Source organism: Pan paniscus, chromosome 3 (genome assembly GCF_029289425.2).
Source record: "Pan paniscus chromosome 3, NHGRI_mPanPan1-v2.0_pri, whole genome shotgun sequence".
NCBI classification, from domain to species: Eukaryota; Metazoa; Chordata; class Mammalia; order Primates; family Hominidae; genus Pan; species Pan paniscus.
This window is the reverse complement of record NC_073252.2, coordinates 46,081,081-46,101,560: the sequence shown is the minus strand read 5'-3', so window position 1 is coordinate 46,101,560 and position 20,480 is coordinate 46,081,081.

The following is a 20,480-nucleotide window of genomic DNA, read 5'->3' as shown; positions in this document are numbered from 1 at the left end:
CTTGTAAATTTGTTTGTGTTCATTGTAGATTCTGGATATTAGCCCTTTGTCAGATGAGTAGGTTGTGAAAATTTTCTCCCATTTTGTAGGTTGCCTGTTCACTCTGATGGTGGTTTCTTTTGCTGTGCAGAAGCTCTTTAGTTTAATTAGATCCCATTTGTCAATTTTGGCTTTTGTTGTGATTGCTTTTGGTGTTTTAGACATGAAGTCCTTGCCCATGCCTATGTCCTGAATGGTAATGCCTAGGTTTTCTTCTAGGGTTTTTATGGTTTTAGGTCTAATGTTTAAGTCTGTAATCCATCTTGAATTAATTTTTGTGTAAGGTGTAAGGAAGGGATCCAGTTTCAGCTTTCTACATAAGGCTAGCCAGTTTTCCCAGCACTATTCATTAAATAGGGAATCCTTTTCCCATTGCTTGTTTTTCTCAGTTTTGTCAGAGATCAGATAGTTGTAGATATGCGGCGTTATTTCTGAGGGCTCTGTTCTGTTCCATTGATCTATATCTCTGTTTTGGTACAGTACCATGCTGTTTTGGTTACTGTAGCCTTGCAGTATAGTTTGAAGTCAGGTAGTGTGATGACTCCAGCTTTGTTCTTTTGGCTTAGGATTGACTTGGTGATGCGGGCTCTTTTTTGGTTCCATATGAACTTTAAAGTAGTTTTTTCCAATTCTGTGAAGAAAGTCATTGGTAGCTTGATGGGGATGGCATTGAATCTGTAAATTACCTTGGGCAGTATGGCCATTTTCACGATATTGATTCTTCCTACCCATGAGCATGGAATGTTCTTCCATTTGTTTGTATCCTCTTTGATTTCCTTGAGCAGTGGTTTGTAGTTCTCCTTGAAGAGGTCCTTCACATCCCTTGTAAGTTGGATTCCTAGGTATTTTATTCTCTTTGAAGCAATTGTGAATGGGAGTGCACTCATGATTTGGCTCTCTGTTTGTCTGTTGTTGGTGTAGAAGAAAGCTTGTGATTTTTGTACATTGATTTTGTATCCTGAGACTTTGCTGAAGTTGCTTATCAGCTGAAGGAGATTTTGGGCTGAGACAATGGGGTTTTCTAGATATACAATCATGTCGTCTGCAAACAGGGACAATTTGACTTCCTCTTTTCCTAATTGAATACTCTTTATTTCCTTCTCCTGCCTAATTGCCCTGGCCAGAACTTCCAACACTATGTTGAATAGGAGTGGTGAGAGAGGGCATCCCTGTCTTGTGCCAGTTTTCAAAGGGAATGCTTCCAGTTTTTGTTCATTCAGTATGATATTGGCTGTGGGTTTGTCATAGATAGCTCTTATTATTTTGAAATACGTCCCATCAGTACCTAATTTATTGAGAGTTTTTAGCATGAAGGGTTGTTGAATTTTGTCAAAGGCTTTTTCTGCATCTATTGAGATAATCATGTGGTTTTTGTCTTTGGTTCTGTTTATATGCTGGATTACATTTATTGATTTGCATATATTGAACCAGCCTTGCATCCCAGGGATGAAGCCCACTTGATCATGGTGGATAAGCTTTTTGATGTGCTGCTGGATTTGGTTTGCCAGTATTTTATTGAGGATTTTTGCATCAATGTTCATCAAGGATATTGGTCTAAAATTCTCTTTTTTGGTTGTGTCTCTGCCCGGCTTTGGTATCAGGATGATGCTGGCCTCATAAAATGAGTTAGGGAGGATTCCCTCTTTTTCTATTGATTGGAATAGTTTCAGAAGGAATGGTACCAGTTCCTCCTTGTACCCCCGGTAGAATTCGGCTGTGAATCCATCTGGTCCTGGACTCTTTTTGGTTGGTAAGCTATTGATTATTGCCACAATTTCAGATCCTGTTATTGGTCTATTCAGAGATTCAACTTCTTCCTGGTTTAGTCTTGGGAGAGTGTAGGTGTCGAGGAATTTATCCATTTCATCTAGATTTTCTAGTTTATTTGCGTAGAGGTGTTTGTAGTATTCTCTGATGGTAGTTTGTATTTCTGTGGGATTGGTGGTGATATCACCTTTATCACTTTTTATTGCATCTATTTGATTCTTCTCTCTTTTCTTCTTTATTAGTCTTGCTAGCGGTTTATTAATTTTGTTGATCCTTTCAAAAAACCAGCTCCTGGATTCATTAATTTTTTGAAGGGTTTTTGTGTCTCTATTTCCTTCACTTCTGCTCTGATTTTAGTTATTTCTTGCCTTCTGCTAGCTTTTGAATGTGTTTGCTCTTGCTTTTCTAGTTCTTTTAATTGTGATGTTAAGGTGTCAATTTTGGATCTTTCCTGCTTTCTCTTGTGGGCATTTAGTGCTATAAATTTCCCTCTACACACTGCATTGAATGCGTCCCAGAGATTCTGGTATGTTGTGTCTTTCTTCTCATTGGTTTCAAAGAACATCTTTATTTCTGCCTTCATTTCGTTATGTATCCAGTAGTCATTCAGGAGCAGGTTGTTCAGTTTCCATGTAGTTGAGCAGTTTTGAGTGAGATTCTTAATCCTGAGTTCTAGTTTGAGTGCACTGTGGCCTGAGAGATAGTTTGTCATAATTTCTGTTCTTTTACATTTGCTGAGGAGAGCTTTACTTCCAAGTATGTGGTCAATTTTGGAATCGGTGTGGTGTGGTGCTGAAAAAAAACGTATATTCTGTTGATTTGGGGTGGGGAGTTCTGTAGATGTCTATTAGGTCCGCTTGGTGCAGAGCTGAGTTCAATTCCTGGGTATCCTTGTTGACTTTCTGTCTCGTTGATCTGTCAAATGTTGACAGTGGAGTGTTAAAGTTTCCCATTATTAATGTGTGGGAGTCTAAGTCTCTTTGTTGGTCACTCAGGACTCGCTTTATGAATCTGGGTGCTCCTGTATTGGGTGCATGTATATTTAGAATAGTTAGCTCTTCTTGTTGAATTGATCCCTTTACCATTATGTAATGGCCGTCTTTGTCTCTTTTGATCTTTGTTGGTTTAAAGTCTGTTTTTTCAGAGACTAGGATTGCAACCCCTGCCTTTTTTTGTTTTCCATTTGCTTGGTAGATCTTCCTCCATCCTTTTATTTTGAGTGTATGTGTGTCTCTGCACGTGAGATGGCTTTCCTGAATACAGCACACTGATGGGTCTTGACTCTTTATCCAGTTTGCCAGTCTGTGTCTTTTAATTGGAGCATTTAGTCCATTTACATTTAAAGTTAATATTGTTATGTGTGAATCTGATCCTGTCATTATGATGTTAGCTGGTTATTTTGTTCGTTAGTTGATGCAGTTTCTTCCTAGTCTCGATGGTCTTTACATTTTGGCATGATTTTGCAGCGGCTGGTACCAGTTGTTCCTTTCCATGTTTAGCGCTTCCTTCAGGACCTCTTTTAGGACAGGCCTGGTGGTGACAAAATCTCTCAGCATTTGCTTGTCTGTAAAGTATTTTATTTGTCCTTCACTTATGAAGCTTAGTTTGGCTGGATATGAAATTTTGGTTTGAAAATTCTTTTCTTTAAGAATGTTGAATATTGGCCCCCACTCTCTTCTGGCTTGTAGAGTTTCTGCCAAGACATCCACTGTTAGTCTGATGGGCTTCCCTTTGAGGGTAACCCGACCTTTCTCTCTGGCTGCCCTTGACATTTTTTCCTTCATTTCAACTTTGGTGAATCTGACAATTATGTGTCTTGGAGTTGCTCTTCTCGAGGAGTATCTTTGTGGCGTTCTCTGTATTTCCTGAATCTGAACGTTGGGCTGCCTTGCTAGATTGGGGAAGTTCTCCTGCATAATATCCTGCAGAGTGTTTTCCAACTTGGTTCCATTCTCCCCGTCACTTTCAGGTACACCAATCAGACGTAGATTTGGTCTTTGCACATAGTCCCATATTTCTTGGAGGCTTTGCTCATTTCTTTTTATTCTTTTGTCTCTAAACTTCCCTTCTTGCTTCATTTCATTCATTTCATCTTCCATTGCTGATACCCTTTCTTCCAGTTGATGGCATCGGCTCCTGAGGCTTCTGCATTCTTCACGTAGTTCTCAAGCCTTGGTTTTCAGCTCCTTCAGCTCCTTTAAGCACTTCTCTGTATTGGTTATTCTAGTTATACATTCTTCTAAATTCTTTTCAAAGTTTTCAACTTCTTTGCCTTTGGTTTGAATGTCCTCCCGTAGCTCGGAGTAATTTGATCATCTGAAGCCTTCTTCTCTCAGCTCGTCAAAGTCATTCTCCATCCAGCTTTGTTCCGTTGCTGGTGCGGAACTGAGTTCCTTTGGAGGAGGAGTGGCGCTCTGCTTTTTAGAATTTCCAGTTTTTCTGCTGTGTTTTTTCCCCATCTTTGTGGTTTTATCTACTTTTGGTCTTTGATGACGGTGATGTACAGATGGGTTTTTTGTGTGGATGTCCTTTCTGTTTGTTAGTTTTCCTTCTAACAGACAGGATCCTCAGCTGCAGGTCTGTTGGAGTACCCGGCCGTGTGAGGTGTCAGTCTGCCCCTGCTGGGGGGTGCCTCCCAGTTAGGCTGCTCGGGGGTCAGGGGTCAGGGACCCACTTGAGGAGGCAGTCTGTCCATTCTCAGATCTCCAGCTGCGTGCTGGGAGAACCACTGCTCTCTTCAAAGCTTTCAGACAGGGACATTTAAGTTTGCAGAGGTTACTGCTGTCTTTTTGTTTGTCTGTGCCCTGCTCCCAGAGGTGGAGCCTACAGAGGCAGGCAGGCCTCCTTGAGCTGTGGTGGGCTCCACCCAGTTCGAGCTTCCAGGCTGCTTTGTTTACCTAAGCAAGCCTGGGCAATGGCGGGTGCCCTTCCCCCAGCCTCGCTGCTGCCTTGCAGTTTGATCTCAGACTGCTGTGCTAGCAATCAGCGAGACTCTGTGGGCGTAGGACCCTCCGAGCCAGGTGTGGGATATAATCTCCTGGTGCGCTGTTTTTTAAGCCCGTCGGAAAAGTGCAGTATTCGGGTGGGAGTGACCCGATTTTCCAGGTGCCGTCTGTCACCCCTTTCTTTGACTAGGAAAGGGAACTCCCTGACCCCTTGCACTTCCCGAGTGAGGCAATGCCTCGCCCTGCTTCGGCTCACGCACGGTGCGCGCACCCACTGACCTGTGCCCACTGTCTGGCACTCCCTAGTGAGATGAACCCAGTACCTCAGATGGAAATGCAGAAATCACCCGTGTTCTGCGTGGCTCACGCTGGGAGCTGTAGACCGGAGCTATTCCTATTCGGCCATATTGGCTCCAAGAACCTTTATTCCACCTTTTTTTTTTTTTTTAACTAAATCAAAGAATCTAGCATTAAGAATTCTGTCAACCTGTCTTCAACTACTGGTAATTCCTTCTCTGCTTACTAGGCTTTAATTTTTGTGACACATTTTAAAGTAATAAAAACTTTTTTTTTTTTTTGAGACAGAGTCTCACACTCTTACCCGGGCTGGAGTGCAGTGGTGCGATCTCCGCTCACTGCCAGCTCTGCCTCCTGGGTTCACGCCATTCTCCCGCCTTAGCCTCCCGAGTAGCTGGGACTAGAGGTACCTGCCACCACGCCCGGCTAATTTTTTGTATTTTTAGTAGAGACGGGGTTTCATCATGTTAGCCAGGATGGTCTCAATCTCCCAACCTCGTGATCCATCCGCCTCGGCCTCCCAAAGTGCTTCCAGGGGTAAGCTTACAGGCATAAGCCACCGTGTCCGGCCATAAAAACCTATTTTAATTTTTGTTCTGAAAGATTGTAAAACCTTTGTATTACAGAAAAAGATAGGGCTGGAGGACTTAGAGGCAGAGCAATCCTTGGAGCAACTAGCAAGAGTAAGAAGTGTTGCTCTGGTCTAAACCAAAGCAATTATGTGAAGCAGAGAAACCATGCGATTGTGGCAGGTGAACATTTTTCTCTTATTGACGCTAGAGAGGGTTTGTGCAGGTAAGTATTTTTCTGGTGTGGAAAAATATAGATCAGAGACAGGATAGCTAAAATGCAGCATGTAGCTTTCTGCAAGGTTGGAAACTATGAAGTGAAGTTCCAGACTCTTCCACAAATAGAGTCAGGACCAGTGAGAAGGAGATGATCATTTGATCAGCTATTGCATGGGAGGAATGCCTGGCCATTTCCAAGGGCACTGAATTCAGCAGAGATTTAGAAAAGCCGGCAGGTTCATCTCACCATCTAGCAACCCCTCTGATAAAAGTTCAAACGACCAGAGTTTGGTTGGTGAGGAGGTAGTGGTAAGAGAATATGTTAGAGTAGCAGTCCCCAAGCTTTTTGGCACCAGGGACTGGTTTTCTGGAACACAATTTTTCCACAGACAGGGAGTGGGGTGGGGTGATGATTTGAAGATAAAACTGTTCTGCATCAGATCATCAGGCATTAGATTCTCATAAGAAGCATGCAACCTAGATCCCGCGCATGTGCAGTTCACAATAGGGTTCGTGCTTCTGTGAGAATCTAACGCCACAGCTGATCTCACAGGAGGTGGAACTCAAGTGATAATGCTCTCTAGCCCGCCACTCACCTCCTGCTGTATGGCCCAGTTCCTGACAAGCCATGGACAGGTACAGGTTTGCCACCCCAGGGGTTGGGGACCCCTGGGTTAGAGTTAAACAGTGTTCTGGTATGGGGCTTTGCATATAAAAGATGCTCAATTAACGGTGAACATATGAATGAATGGCCTTATAAAACCAAATAAGGAGTTTGAATTTTATCCCAGGCCAATAGATTTCAAATAGAGGCTGTTGTGCTCAGATTTGCAGTTCAGAAAGATTTGCACTGTGGGGAATGGATTCAAGCTGGAGATCAGGAAGCCAGTTAGAAGGCTTTTGCTTGTGGCCAGAGTAAAGGTAGCGGCTATTCAATTAATGTTTGGAATATTGGATATTTAGCATTTTCTATTGATTTAAATAGCTAATAAAACTGTGTGGTAATAATGTGTGCCATATATCTCAGATAATCTCAGGAATGCTTTTGCCACACTGTCTGTCAATATTCTATGAAATTAGGAATTTCAGGAAAATACAGTGAAAGCTCCTTTATCTAATGCCATTGGTACCATTATGCAAACTTGGATAAAGTATGAAATAATAAAACATGACACACACATATCTTAAATGTTTTACCTAACTTAAAAATATAAGTACATACTTATTTACCAATCATTCAATACAGAGCCAGAGCCTTTTCTTTGACCATTAATCTTTTCTTTAGAACTATCTGTAGTCTATTTTTGCACATATCACAAATGCATTTTTATGATATCCAATTTCATTTTAGTTCAAGTGGAGTGAAAAATTATACACCTTTATAAAGCAATTTGAAATTTTTTATAATTGTTTTCCCAACCTGTTACAGTTATTTTGCCCACATTGAATTTGGTAGAAATATTTTACTAGCTACTTACTATTATGATTTTCTAAAGCAATCAACTTATTTTTTACAGTATATTGGACACTTCCCATCATCTTGGCCCATCTTTATTTCAGCTATCGTTGCAGCCACAAACATTTTGCAGGTGTAAACCGATGATGTTTAATCTCATCTGACTACCCACCTAGGCTTTCTAGTGCCACAGCATGCGATACCACTGGAAAGCCTCAGGGAATCGCCCGGTATGAATAGGTGCAGCAACTTCAAGTTTGTGCAAGGGAGTTGTGCCCCCTAGGAAACCTTCAATCAATGGGGGACAGGATCTTGTAGATAAATATATCATTCTTCTGTCCAGTTTATACAGCTTCTCAGAAGGTTCCAGAGGAGTTTAGACCTTAATATTAACAACAATCAGCAGCTCAATAACACTCTTATATTGGCTCCCTGCTCTTTCAGGTTCTCCACTCTTGGGATTACGTTAATTACTTATATGTAAACTCTTGTCTACATGCAAGACTCTGCTTTGTGGGAGGCAAGTCAAACCAAGACACACAGAAGCAACACCCCTATTTTAAAAACTCACATTATTTTACTGAATGTTTAATTTTATTACATAGTTATAACAAGTGCAACTTGATAGAAGGTATGTTTTGAAGTTGAGGGAAGAAGTAAAAGCAGGGAAAAGAAAACCTGATGTCTTTCAAAAGCACTCTAAGTAGGTGTTTGTTTATGCTTATTGAATTTACAAAGGTGGTTTTGCTTAAATGGATTCACCTGTCAATTATTGTTGCCCTCATAAAAATGTCCTTACATTGAGATCCTTATCTGGAAATTGTTCTTGTAGTCTTCATTAGATAAAAATCTCTAGCAGTGACTTCTTTTTCTGTTTCGAGAATTTCCAATAAAATAGCAAATGCCTATATCATGTGTGTTATATGCCAGACACTATTAAATCTCACAACAAGCATATGAGATGCACTCTTATTATTATTTTGTAGTTGAGGAAACTGAGGCACAGAGGAATTAAGATACCTGTTTAAGATACTTCTGACAAGTAAATGTCAGAAGTTGTATTTGGCTCCGGTTTTAATTAAAAACAAACAAAAAACATAAATTGAAAACAAAAATTATTATAAAAATCCTGGATTGCTGCATTTTAAAATAACCTTAGAATCACATTTGGAAAAAGTCTTAGCCCAACCACTGAGTTAGCTTCTTTGAATGCAGCTTCTTCAATATGTTCTCAGAGCACATGCCTCCCTACAGAGGAGCAGGACTTGGGGAGAGCCCACTTGAATGCTTCCAACTACCCTCCAAATCGTTGCACAAAACCTCCAAAGTACAGCCTTTCTACTTCTCTAGAATAGGGTCTGAGGCAAAACCCCAGGAATGGTTGTGCTGCGAGTAGATGTTCTTGGTAAGGTCAGTTCTGTGGACTTCAGATAAAAATATGCTAATAAGCTATTTTTCAATGCCACCTGCTGGTGCCAAACATAATTTTTCTTCTGAAGCTTTGTTCAAAGAGTCAACAGAGCTCAGACGTTATAGATTATAGTAATTCTAAGAGGCATAACTCTGTGATATATTCTGTAATTGTAACTTTTTCTTTTCAGTAATGCTCTCTTCTTCCTCCATAATCCATCAACAGTGTTCCATTTTATTTACTTTGATCTATTTTCTATTAAATACTCTATGTAATAAAAATGTATGCTCCACTTTTTCTCCCAGAAAAACTTTCAGTATCTTGGAAATTCTGTAGGGACAAGCTTTGACATTGATTTTTATCATAGTATATTCCTTGAAGATTAGGGAAGATTCATTTTATAAGAGGATTAACAAACACTGCATTCACAATGACATTGTAGGTTTATTTTTTCTTTGCTTCATTTAATTCCCATGTTTTTTAAAGGTAGTGTGAAAATGTTTAAGGCTTGACTTATTTATGCCAATATCTATGTGACAGAGTGTTTCTAGAGCTTTTATTATATTTCATGCCAAATTAGAGCGGATATCATTGCCATCTAAACTACAAATACCCAGCTAGGTTTTAAACACCACTGGCGAAAAAGTATCTTCAACATTGTCAGGTTCTAACTGAGGTCCAAGGAGAGTTGGTGGGCGAGTGGTGGGTAGCTGGAAAAACACTCAAGGAATCATAGACAGTTTTGACATGGCTTTACTTTCTCTCTAGGCATGAGTGACCCTGGGCACGAGCTGTATGTACAGTGTTAGCAGGGTAATTATACCTTTACAGATAATAGTGGCTCCAAGTCAAGCACGAGTTCATGTGGGTGATCACCTAATGTGCCTCACATGGTGTGGTTACATAACGAGCGGAGTTGTGTACCTGTGCTCCAAACTTGCTGAGTCATGCTAGACCGGATGTCTGCCTCAGCTTATTCTTGACTGAAGCATATCCATTTTCCTTACACTCCACCTCCTAGGCTGAGGGAGACACAGGCCTTAAACACACAGGTCTGACACATAGGCCTTATACATTGGCTCTGAGCACACAGGCCCCAGACACATGGGTCTAACACATAGGCCTTACACATTAAGCCAGGTTTTTATTTCCCTACCTTTAGGGGCATTGGGCCAAGCAACAACAGGTTACCCTTTGTCCCTATACCTGGTTGGAGGAGGTCATCATTCCTTCTCGAGGTCTCGGCACATGGCCTGGCCCCACATGGGCTGGTGACCAACTAGTCACTTTTGTAACTTTTAGGTAGTTAACAATAAGGTTAAACCTCTATAAACTGCCCAGCTATTGGTGCAGATTATCATAGGTGTCACCTCCTTGGTGATCACCATTTGCATTGCTCTGAGTTCAGTCCATTGACTACTTTGTCCATACCTGGTATCAAACCATATGGTTTCAGTGCTAGGCTGGACTGCGAATAGATTAGCACCCTGCTAATCTAGTTCTGGTGCTAAGGAACTAATCCTGCTAAGGATTAGTTCTGCCGCTAAGGAACTTGTACTCAGAGTACTCTGCTGTTCTAAGTAGGTGTCCCACTTTGCAAAAGTGGATGTCTGCACCATTCCAGTCCAAGGGGTTGTTACCCATGAATGCACCCATTCCACTACTGGATAAGTCACCTTCACGACAACTGTAGCCCATCCTGTCATACTCTTTCAAGCCTGAAGGGCAGCATATACAGCTGCTAGCTGGCTCTCTATCAAGGATTACTAGAGCTCAGCTCTCTTCCATAGTTGGAACCAAAAGCCTACTGGCATTCTCAAGCTCTCTGTGCACTGACACAGGTCCCAGATGAAACCATCTGTGGTCACATGCACATCCAGCTCAAGTGGGCTCCCCCAGTCAACTACCCGTAGGGCTTGTGCCCGCTGAATAGCCCGTCTGGCTGCCAGGAAGGGAGTCTCAGCCAGGTCATCTCAATTCTAGGCAAGAGGAGTGTTGTCGCTTCTAAACCTGCAAGATAATCAGAGGTTAACGTCATATCATCAACAAGACCATGACATATGATAGGGCTGTGCATACATCCCTGTGGCAAGACTATGAAAGTCCATTGTTTCCTTTCCATGAAGGCAAACTCTTCCTGGCTCTCTAGAGCAGTGTTAGTTGAGAATGCATTGGTCAAGTCCACCACATAGTGGTACTGTCCCAATTCTGTCATCAAGTGGTCCATCAAGTCCATGACAGACAGCACGGCTGCCAAGCTGTGCCAAGCCAATTCACTCTCAGAATGTATTCAGGTATGAGAGAGGCATACACACTGCATAAGGGGGGAGCCAAGCGGCTGTTGCTGAGGTGCAAAGATACAGGTTTTGCTTTCACTGACTGGTCTTCGTAACAGTCTATGCAGGCTTGTCCGGAAACTTATCTGGGTGCAGGGACCAGTGGATTGCCAAGTCCACATGTTGCCTCTGGTTGTCTGGTGTGTCCCCAAGCTGGTCACCTCAACCAGTTCCCTAATCAAACAGAAAAGGCTTTACATCCCTGCCTGGCTGCAGCACATAGTCTGAGCTGGAGTGCCTGGGCAGGACTGGGTCACTCGGCAATGTCCTTCTCCCTCATGGGCATTTTCTGGAATTGCTGCTCTGGAGACAACTGACTCCACAAAGTTGAGTACCTCAGTGTGTTCCTCATTGGGCTGTTAATTGATTTTCTCTTGGTTGACCCCAGCCAAAACCAAATCTATCCACATCTGTAAGCATGTCACTCATTGGGGCCTCCTTTTCTCCCATTGGGAGCACTGGTGGGCAGGGCATCTTCCCCTTCTTTATGGCACAGATCCCTCGGTCCCACTAATGGCCTTCTATTTCCCTGAGAGCTACCGTAGGAGTGGTCACTTCATTTCTAAGCTCTGTAGCCAGGCCTCCAGGCACTCCACCTCCACCTGAAGGTCCCCATTCATGGCAGCTTCTAACTCTTTTTCTGAGCTCTGTAGCTGGCCTTCCAGGTGCCCTGCCTGTACCTGGAGGGCCCTTACCTGTGCTGTGTCCCTCAGGGACTGGGTGTGTACTTCCCATAGCGCAGTGAAAAACACCCATCCAATTCTGCTGGCAAAGGCTTGCTCCTTCTTGGTGCTCTGAGCTTCCAGCTGCTTCAGCACCTTCTCCATGCTTGTGGGGGACCCATCTACCACTGCCCAGGTTTCTACTGGGCCCATCCAAGCAGCACAGCTGCCACCGGGTACCACAACCCATGTTGCAGCCACATGGCCAACCCAGAATCAGCGGGGACAGAAGTGTTACTCACTCCATGATCCTGTTCATGATGCCAATTGTCAGGTTCCAACTGAGGTCTGAGGGAAGTTGATGGGCAAGATAGCTGGAAAAACACTAGAGGAATCATAGACAGTTTTGACATGGCTTTACTCTCTCTCTCAGCGTGAGCAAGCCTGAGCATGAGCCATATGTAGAGCATTAGCAGGGTAATTCTACATTTTACAGACAACAGCAGCTCCCAGCCAAGCACAAGCTCACGTGGGTGATCACCTAATGCACCTCATGTGGTGTGGTTACATAGTGAGTGGAGTTGTGCACATGCACTCCAAACCTGCTGAGTCATGCTGGACTGGATGTTTGCCTTGGCCTATTCTTGACCACAGTACATTCATTTTCCTTAAAATCATGTTTTGAACAAATAACAGTTTTTAAATATTTTATAGTTTTTTGTGAGAAACCATTATATACTTCTATTAATTAAAACTCACTCTGACATGCAGGCTCTAATATTTAGGAATTACTGAGATTTTATCTCATTTGTGCATTTACAACCCTATTTGTGCTGCCAGTTAACCAGAATGCTTCTCCAAGGTAAGTTCTATCATCCCACAATGCCCCTGGGCTGTCCTTTACTTGACTGAAATATATCATGAAATGACAGCTGCTTGAAAGGGACCTTTAATGAAGTATGCTCTACTTTTGATGTCTTCTCTTCAGGAGCTTGGTTGTCTGGTTGTTGGGTACTCTAGATCCTTTTCAGGTAAAAATGACATTTTTAATTCTTCAGCCTCCAATTTTGTAAACAGACAGTATCCTTGTAAACTCGTTTAAAGACAAAATGTGGGAAGGTTTTGCTTAAACTTATTAAGCAATGAAACATCAGCAGTTCCTGCCTCCCCTCTGTCTATATGATGATGTCAAAATGGGTAAGAAATGACACCATGTCCCACAGACATCGTAACCAGTGTAACTGTGTCCTGGTGTATGGTTTCCTCGGCGTACGATAGAGATTATTTAAAAAATTATTTCCTTGGTGTATGATAGAGATTATTTAAAAAACAGAAACATGAATGAAATAAGAGCAACTGAACTAGTTAATAAAAGCAATATCTTATCAATTTGAGTCCAGAATGCTCATAACAATATGTTACATTCTGTGATCAGTAAACATTTGTTTGGAACTTCTGTGCACCAGAAACTGGGGGCTTAAAGATGGGGGCTGGGCACAATAGCTCATGCTTGTAATCCCAGCACTTTGGAAGGCTGAGGTGGGAGGATCACTTGAGGCCAGGAGTTTGAGACTAGCCTGGGCAATATAGACTCAGTTTCTACAAAAAATACTAGCTGGACGTGGTAGTACTACCTATCTACTAAGGTGGCTTGAGCCCAGGAATTGGAAGCTGCAGTGAGCTATGATTACACCACTGCATTCCAGCTTAGGCAACAGAGTGAGACCCTATCTCTAAAAAATAATAAATAGAAAAATAATAAATAAATAAATATTAGAGAAACAGGGACCCTAACTTCAAAGAACTCTCAGTCTAATTATACTCATGACTGCTTCTCATCTCCAGACACTAATGTTGTCTTGTTTCCATTGTTTCCAGATAATCTTATGTGAAGATTTGACAGGTAAATTTCAGCTAAATGGTTTATTGGCTAGTTACTAATTAGTAACCAGCCTGACAATAGCTATTTTGGGAATTATGAATAATGTTTAGGGGAAGTTCTGAAAACTGGCAATCAGTACTGGCCTGTAGGTATTTGTATTTGGCATCCATGGTGGTTTTTTTTTTGTTTTTGTTTTTTGTCTGTTTGTCTGGTAATATCTTTATTTACCTCCAACCTTTTCATTAAATTTGGGAAGCTTTGGGACATTTCTTCTCAATCTAGTCTTCTGCTCAGCCAGGTGATATTTCCCATAGGTCCCACCTCCAGCTTTCTGTATCTTTGAGAGGTACCTTAATTCTTTCTAATCTGATCCTTTCTTTGGAGGTCTACTTCTGAACATCAGTAGAGACCTTAAAGGGACTTTTCTTAGCGTTTCTCTCCTGTCCCTGATCTTCAGTGGTTTCCCCCTTGTACTTGGGGAAGACCTGCATGCCTCAGCAGACCCTGCCTCCTTCTCTCCTTCCACTCCCAGCCTTCAGTATACTACCTGCATGCACTTAGTGAAGACACCATTGGTGAGATGATGCAGACTTGTTCTGTGGCTAAAGCCCAGAAATTTAATCCATAATCTCAACGGATAGCCATTAAAAGTTTGTTAAAAGTTTGTCTGGTTCCTCCTTACTGCTGTCTATGGTAGATTCTCCCTTCTCCTGCTGCTTCATCAGGGATGAAAGTAGCTGTGCATCTCTTCTGTCCTAGGAAGGGCTTATCACTTCATTTAGGTTTCTTTGTGCTTCAATTCCTGGATGGTTTTAATTTCAACCTAGTTTAGCCAGCTTGTTCTAGGGTGAATTTCTGACATCCTTATGAAAAGCAGAAGTCCCCCACAGTGTCTAAAAAATTTAAATAGTTGCCAGCACTAAAAATGTTAAGATTTACATAACAATCTTATTTCTGGCTTCTCTTGAAAAATGAGAAGTTCTAGCAAGAGAGGGCCTAAATTTCATAGCAACCGTAAGTGGAGTCAAATAATATCTGTCCCATTCCTATGAGGGAGATATGGCATTGATCTATTCCTTTATAGAGAATGCTTCATAACATAATTTGATATCTAGGCAGGTAGAAGCAGAAAGATACACTATAAAAACTTCTTTGTTTAGGTTCATACAGCATTTTAAGTCAGGCCATTTAACGAGCTCTTAGCACGGTTTCCTGATGTGACAATGTTCCTCTTGATCTTTTTCAAGTACAATGGATTCCTAAATCCTTCTTGCAGGTTCATTAGTGTTAAGATTTATTAATGAAGGCAAACTGTGCCTTTCAAATTATCCTTCAAGTGCAGAGAATTGTTGAGATGTATTCTTTCCAGAGTTTGTAAGATTTTCTGATGAATCTTTTTAGTTTTAAAGGCTTGTTTAGTGTGTGTGTGTGTGTGTGTGTGTGTGTGTGTGTATGCTTCTTTTCAAAAATAGTCTCAATCATTGAAACTTTTTTATTATTTGAAGGGGATGGAATAGGACTGATTAAAAGAAAAGAAAGTAGTGAAATACATATTTAATAAATCATCAGCAAAATACTTAAAATTCATGGAAATATATTCACTGATAAAGAAATTATACTTTTAGTTTAACATTCACTTGCAGTATGTGTCAAGGTCCACTCTGTATAGAATCAAGTCACTAATTTCTTCTATTCTTTTCTTTGTTCCTTTATTCCTTCCAACATCCATCTGCTATTTGTTAAGCACCTTGCTAGGTGCTGGGGACTTAATGGAAAGCCAGACAGATCTGGTTTTTGCATTTATCGAATTTGGGGATGTTAAGCAATTACACAAAGTGTGTGAAGCCTATATGCATTTGATTTTTGTTTATTAAAACTACAAGTATGATGGTAAAATATGTAGAAATTAATAATTCATTTCATATCTAATTTGAGAATGACTTTGAGATAATTTTTTTTCCCTCAGTCTTGTCTCTTCAGGAATACACATTTGAACTGTATAAATTTCATTAGCCAAAATCTTTTAGGGTGTCATGAAATGTGGTAAATATAGCAAAATAAATTATTTTAAAAATGATGTTCTATATACCCCTAAATATTGTTCTTTTGGAAGAAGTCACCTTGAAGAAATGTCTGTTATACCAATGAATACAATCTTGGATTTCTTTTCTAAGAAAATTCTCTTGAATATTCTGAATGGTGAAACATTTTCCTTTGTGGAGATGGATGAATTTTTGAAATAAGCCAAAAGTATTTTGGCTATCACATATTCTCCTAAATATTCTGAGCGGCAGCACATTTTTATTTGTGGAGGATAGATTTAGTTCTTGAAATAAGCTAAGAGTATTTAAAATTCAGACCTATTGAATAAGACAGGAATCCATACTATTTGCGGGGATGAGGTTGTTGCTGTCTCAAAGCAGCTGTGACTATGATGTCTGGAGGGTGTGTCTGGTTAATCAGCTCTGAAGATAATTCTTCAAGAAGAGCTCCACAAACTATTTAGTACACAAAAATATACATCAATAGGCCTGCGACATTATGATGTTGAAGAAAAACAATCATTTGAGTAGATAAATTTTTGTTTATCCAGAAAAAATCTTATTAGAGGAAATTGACAACAAAAATAGTTAAAGCTGTAAAAAATATGTATAACTTAATAGTTTCTTTGGTAGCATAATATGGTATTATGCATGTGCAACAGCTTGTAAAGTGAACTATACTTCTTTGTACATGTTTGTATTTATAATATAAAAATGGCTTATTTAGATATGTTGCTTCCAGATTAAAAATATGCTATGATTCAATTCTAAATTATATGACATTTTCTTGAGGTACTTATGGTTTTTTTGAAACTTTATGTATAGAATGCCTTATTAAAATAATCACAGTTTTGTACAAAAGTTAGGAAGAAAGGCAGGACACAAGTGAATTACACATAGTAAGTTATTCAACCAGCTTTGAATAGCTGTCTTTGGCTGAATTAATATTTGATTCATCAGAAGCAAATGACAAAACAAAATGGCATGGGTCTTGGAGCTAGAGAAACCTAATTTAGAATCCTACTTTGCTGCAAGCTAATTGTCCATGGCCTCAGACACTTTGTGTCCTGTTTTCCGTATATATACACATAATATATATAAGATAGATAATGTCCATCCTGTTGTGTTAATATATGTAACATACCCAATGGGCTCAACAGATGGCAGTTATTATTAAGAGATAATATGGGAAAATTGAAATTTTTTTACATATTGTAATTTTCTTATAATTAAAAGCACATTTGCTAATACTACTGTCATTTTACATGACATTCATAACTTTCTTTTCATCAGCATCTACTGTGGTGCTGGTTGCCAATCAATGGATATATCCAAACCGGGAGTGTTGGTGCATACCTACAGTCCCAGCTACTGCTTGAGATTAGGAGTTTGAGATTATAGTGAGCTATGATTGTGCCTGTGAATAGCCCCTGCACTCCAGCCTGGGCAATATATCAAGACCCTGTCAAAAACAAACAAACAAAAAAGCAATGAATATACCCAGTAGTTTTGGAATTTGTGAGTTTCCAATTTAGAACATAGGACTAAGTCTCAAAAGTGGCAGTTGACAGTCACTATAAAGGAAAAAGTACTTTTCTTGGAGAAACTTCTTCTAGATCTTTTTTGAGATCTAAAATAGGGCTATCATGAAACCTCGTTACAGGCAGTTCTAATTCGCATTAGCATGTATTTGTGTATACATATGTGGGCACTCTAAAATTTTCTTACTGTCTGACTTCTGAATCAACAATGTTATTGCTGTGCTCCAGGAGCACAGTGTGATTACTTTGCTTTTGTAATATATCCATGAGCAAGAGCCAGATGTTCAAATTCACCTTTTTTTTTTTTTTTTTTTGGCTAAAGAGATTATCATCCCTGAATATAATCTCAAAGAAAGTTCCTGGGCCCTGCTCCAATAAGAAAAAGTCTTGTTTCTCTTTACAAAATCAAAGGAAAGGGCTTTTTATTATATGAGAAGTATAACATTGCATTCCAGTAGAGGAAACAGGCAATCACCTTTTGATCCCTAATGTGGATACCCAAGTTTGTAAATTTAATAAAAAGATAAAAAATGTGGTGGTGTTTTTATCTCAAGCAATAAACTCTGATTAAATCTTGCCAGTTTGATGCTAATAGTCTTCCTGGGTAGCATGAAGGTGAGTGAAAGCTTTGGACAAGATAATAGCAACAGACAAATGTGAAAGAATATGAAGTTTTAAAGAGCCTTTCAGAACACTAAAGAGTTTAGGAAATTAAAGTAATCAGTATGGCTTTTCATGCTCCCGTGTAGGCTTAACTGTCTAGGTTCATTCACTTCTCTGTCATGGAGTAAATCTATCTCCACCATTGTAATGACTATTTCTTAGTCTGTAATGATTATCTTTCATGTTCCTTTTTATTATTATTTAAAAATAAAGATGGGCCAGAAAGTAATATGCACATTATCTGTTGAGCCTAACAAGCTGCCAGTCAGCTAAGCCTCATTGCTCTTATAACTAAAGAGGTAAGTTTGGGAAAGGGAGGATGTGGACTGGAATTTTTAACAAGGTCTTGAAAATTTATCATCATGTTGAGCAGAAGCTATAGCATATAGGAAAAAACAATAATTACTATGAGGTATGTTACAATGCTTGGCTATGCAGACACATCTTTAAAATGTTAACGTGATAACAGTGGTCTGAAAAGTCAGAAACTTTAGATGGCATGCTTTGTATAATAGATATTGAGTGCAATTCAGTCTAGTTATGCATGTTTATACAAATGTGTGGAGTATGGTAGTAGGGTCTTTAGTTAGAATAAATTGTAATTAATGTTGAGATTAACTTTATTTTATGTCAATTATGTTTCTTAGTTTATCCCATATTCATGATGATAACATTTTGATAAAGAAGTGAGGATTTTGCATTATGGTTGTGGATAGGAAGCAGTGCTTAAACATTTTGGTTTTGCCTGGTTAATGTTGATAGCAATTAAATAATCCTAATATGACTTAAGTTAGGTATGGCTTATATTTTTGTTATCTAGATATTAAATTGAGCTGGCTTCTTTTAATGTTTCATGGTTGAAGTTATATTAAAACATATTAGTTTGGCACAGCTTTCAAAAGGGCACCCTCTGTTAGATAAAGGGTGCCATAATAGCTTCTGGAATGATCTATTATTTTTGGCATATAAAAAGAGTTATAATGCTGTTCGTTAAAATTTATGTTTCATAATAAAATGAATAATTCATTCACTCATCCACTGACAAGCAGAATACTTAAATTAATGTCTCAAAGTAAAAAATCAGCACCAAACCAAAAAGCTAGGGTTGGAGGTAGAGAAAGAAGCCTGGCTATTAGGATATAATGCATTTTCAGAAGATAACCATAATATAAAATGAGTCTGAAAGTCATTTATAAAGAACAGGATATTAAAAGCTATAGGGAAAAAAAGGCCATTTATCTATTTGTGTACTATTTTGAAGACTTGAGCCAAATGTTTCATCAGTGATTTGGGCGCCTTCCAATAAATTGGACGGGGTTTATGTGTGTGTGCAGGGTGGGGTGGGAAAGGAAGGTGGGCAACAGTCTCTTTTTCCTTTGAGCTTTGTTTATTTAAGCCTTCATTCAGTAATTCAGCAAATGCCTACTGAGCAGCTGATATGTATAAGGCAAGCTGCCAGGCACTATAATTTATATACAAAGATATCTAAAGCATAATACCTGAGTTCAGAAGTTACAAGTGGAGATGACATATCTAGATGAATTTAAGATAAAATTAGTTTTAAACATAATTCTGAAGTAAATTATGGAATGAAATTAATTTGTTAATGACTAAGGATGAGTAAATAAATCTCATCCACTGCCTCCTTTTTACAAAGCATCATCATCATCATTATCATCATCATCATCTGATCATTAAGGATAACAATAATAGCCAACATGTACCATTCTGTGTGTTTACATGTATTTATATGTACACAATAACCCTGTGGTGCAGGCGCTATTATTATCTCCATTGAATAAATGGGGAAACTGATGGACGATAAATTATGTAACCTGCTCAGGATCATACAGGTAGTAAGGGTAGTCAGGGCTTAGCTCCAGAGCCCAGGGTTTTAGCTATCAGAAATTACACACATGCAGGCATTGCTGTCAACTCAGAACCAATATGGCGTAATTCCCTGACAATATCTAGTTGGCATTCTAAGATGTCAGGATTGTGAGGATATTTTCATTTTGTTTTCCAGATTTCTTTAAAGTTGTGAATAGAAATTTCATATAGTTTGAAACAAGTCAAAGAGCTCAGGCCTTGGTTTAGAAAAGGAAATTGTATGAGTATGACAGATGTTCTGTTGTTGATATTTGAACATTCACATTTACAGAGAATCTTTATTTCCTAAAACTGATGTTTATCAGGGTTAGTCAAGACAGTCACAAATCAAACAGAGGTTGTTTCTGGTTAGCTAAGTTCTATCCATAATAAGAGAGTTCTGAACTGGGATCCCTGTACACATGACCATATCACTTTTCAGATCTCAGGTTTTCCGTGTGTAAAACAGAATTGAATGAAGTGATCACCTGGGTCCATTTCAAGCTTCATGTTCTGTGAGTTTATATTTCTTTGCATTAATGAGGCTCATGCAGTTCTAGATTTGATAATAATAATTAAGAAAGGTTTTAGTGGCTGGGTGCGGTGGCTCACGCCTGTAATCCCAGCACTTTGGGAGGCCAAGGTGGGCGGATCACGAGGTCAGGAGTTTGAGACCAGCCTGGCCAACATGGTGAGACCCCGTTTCTGCTAAAAATACAAAAGTTAGCTGGGGGGGGTGTCATGTGCCTGTAATCCCAGCTGCTTGGGAGGCTGAGGCAGGA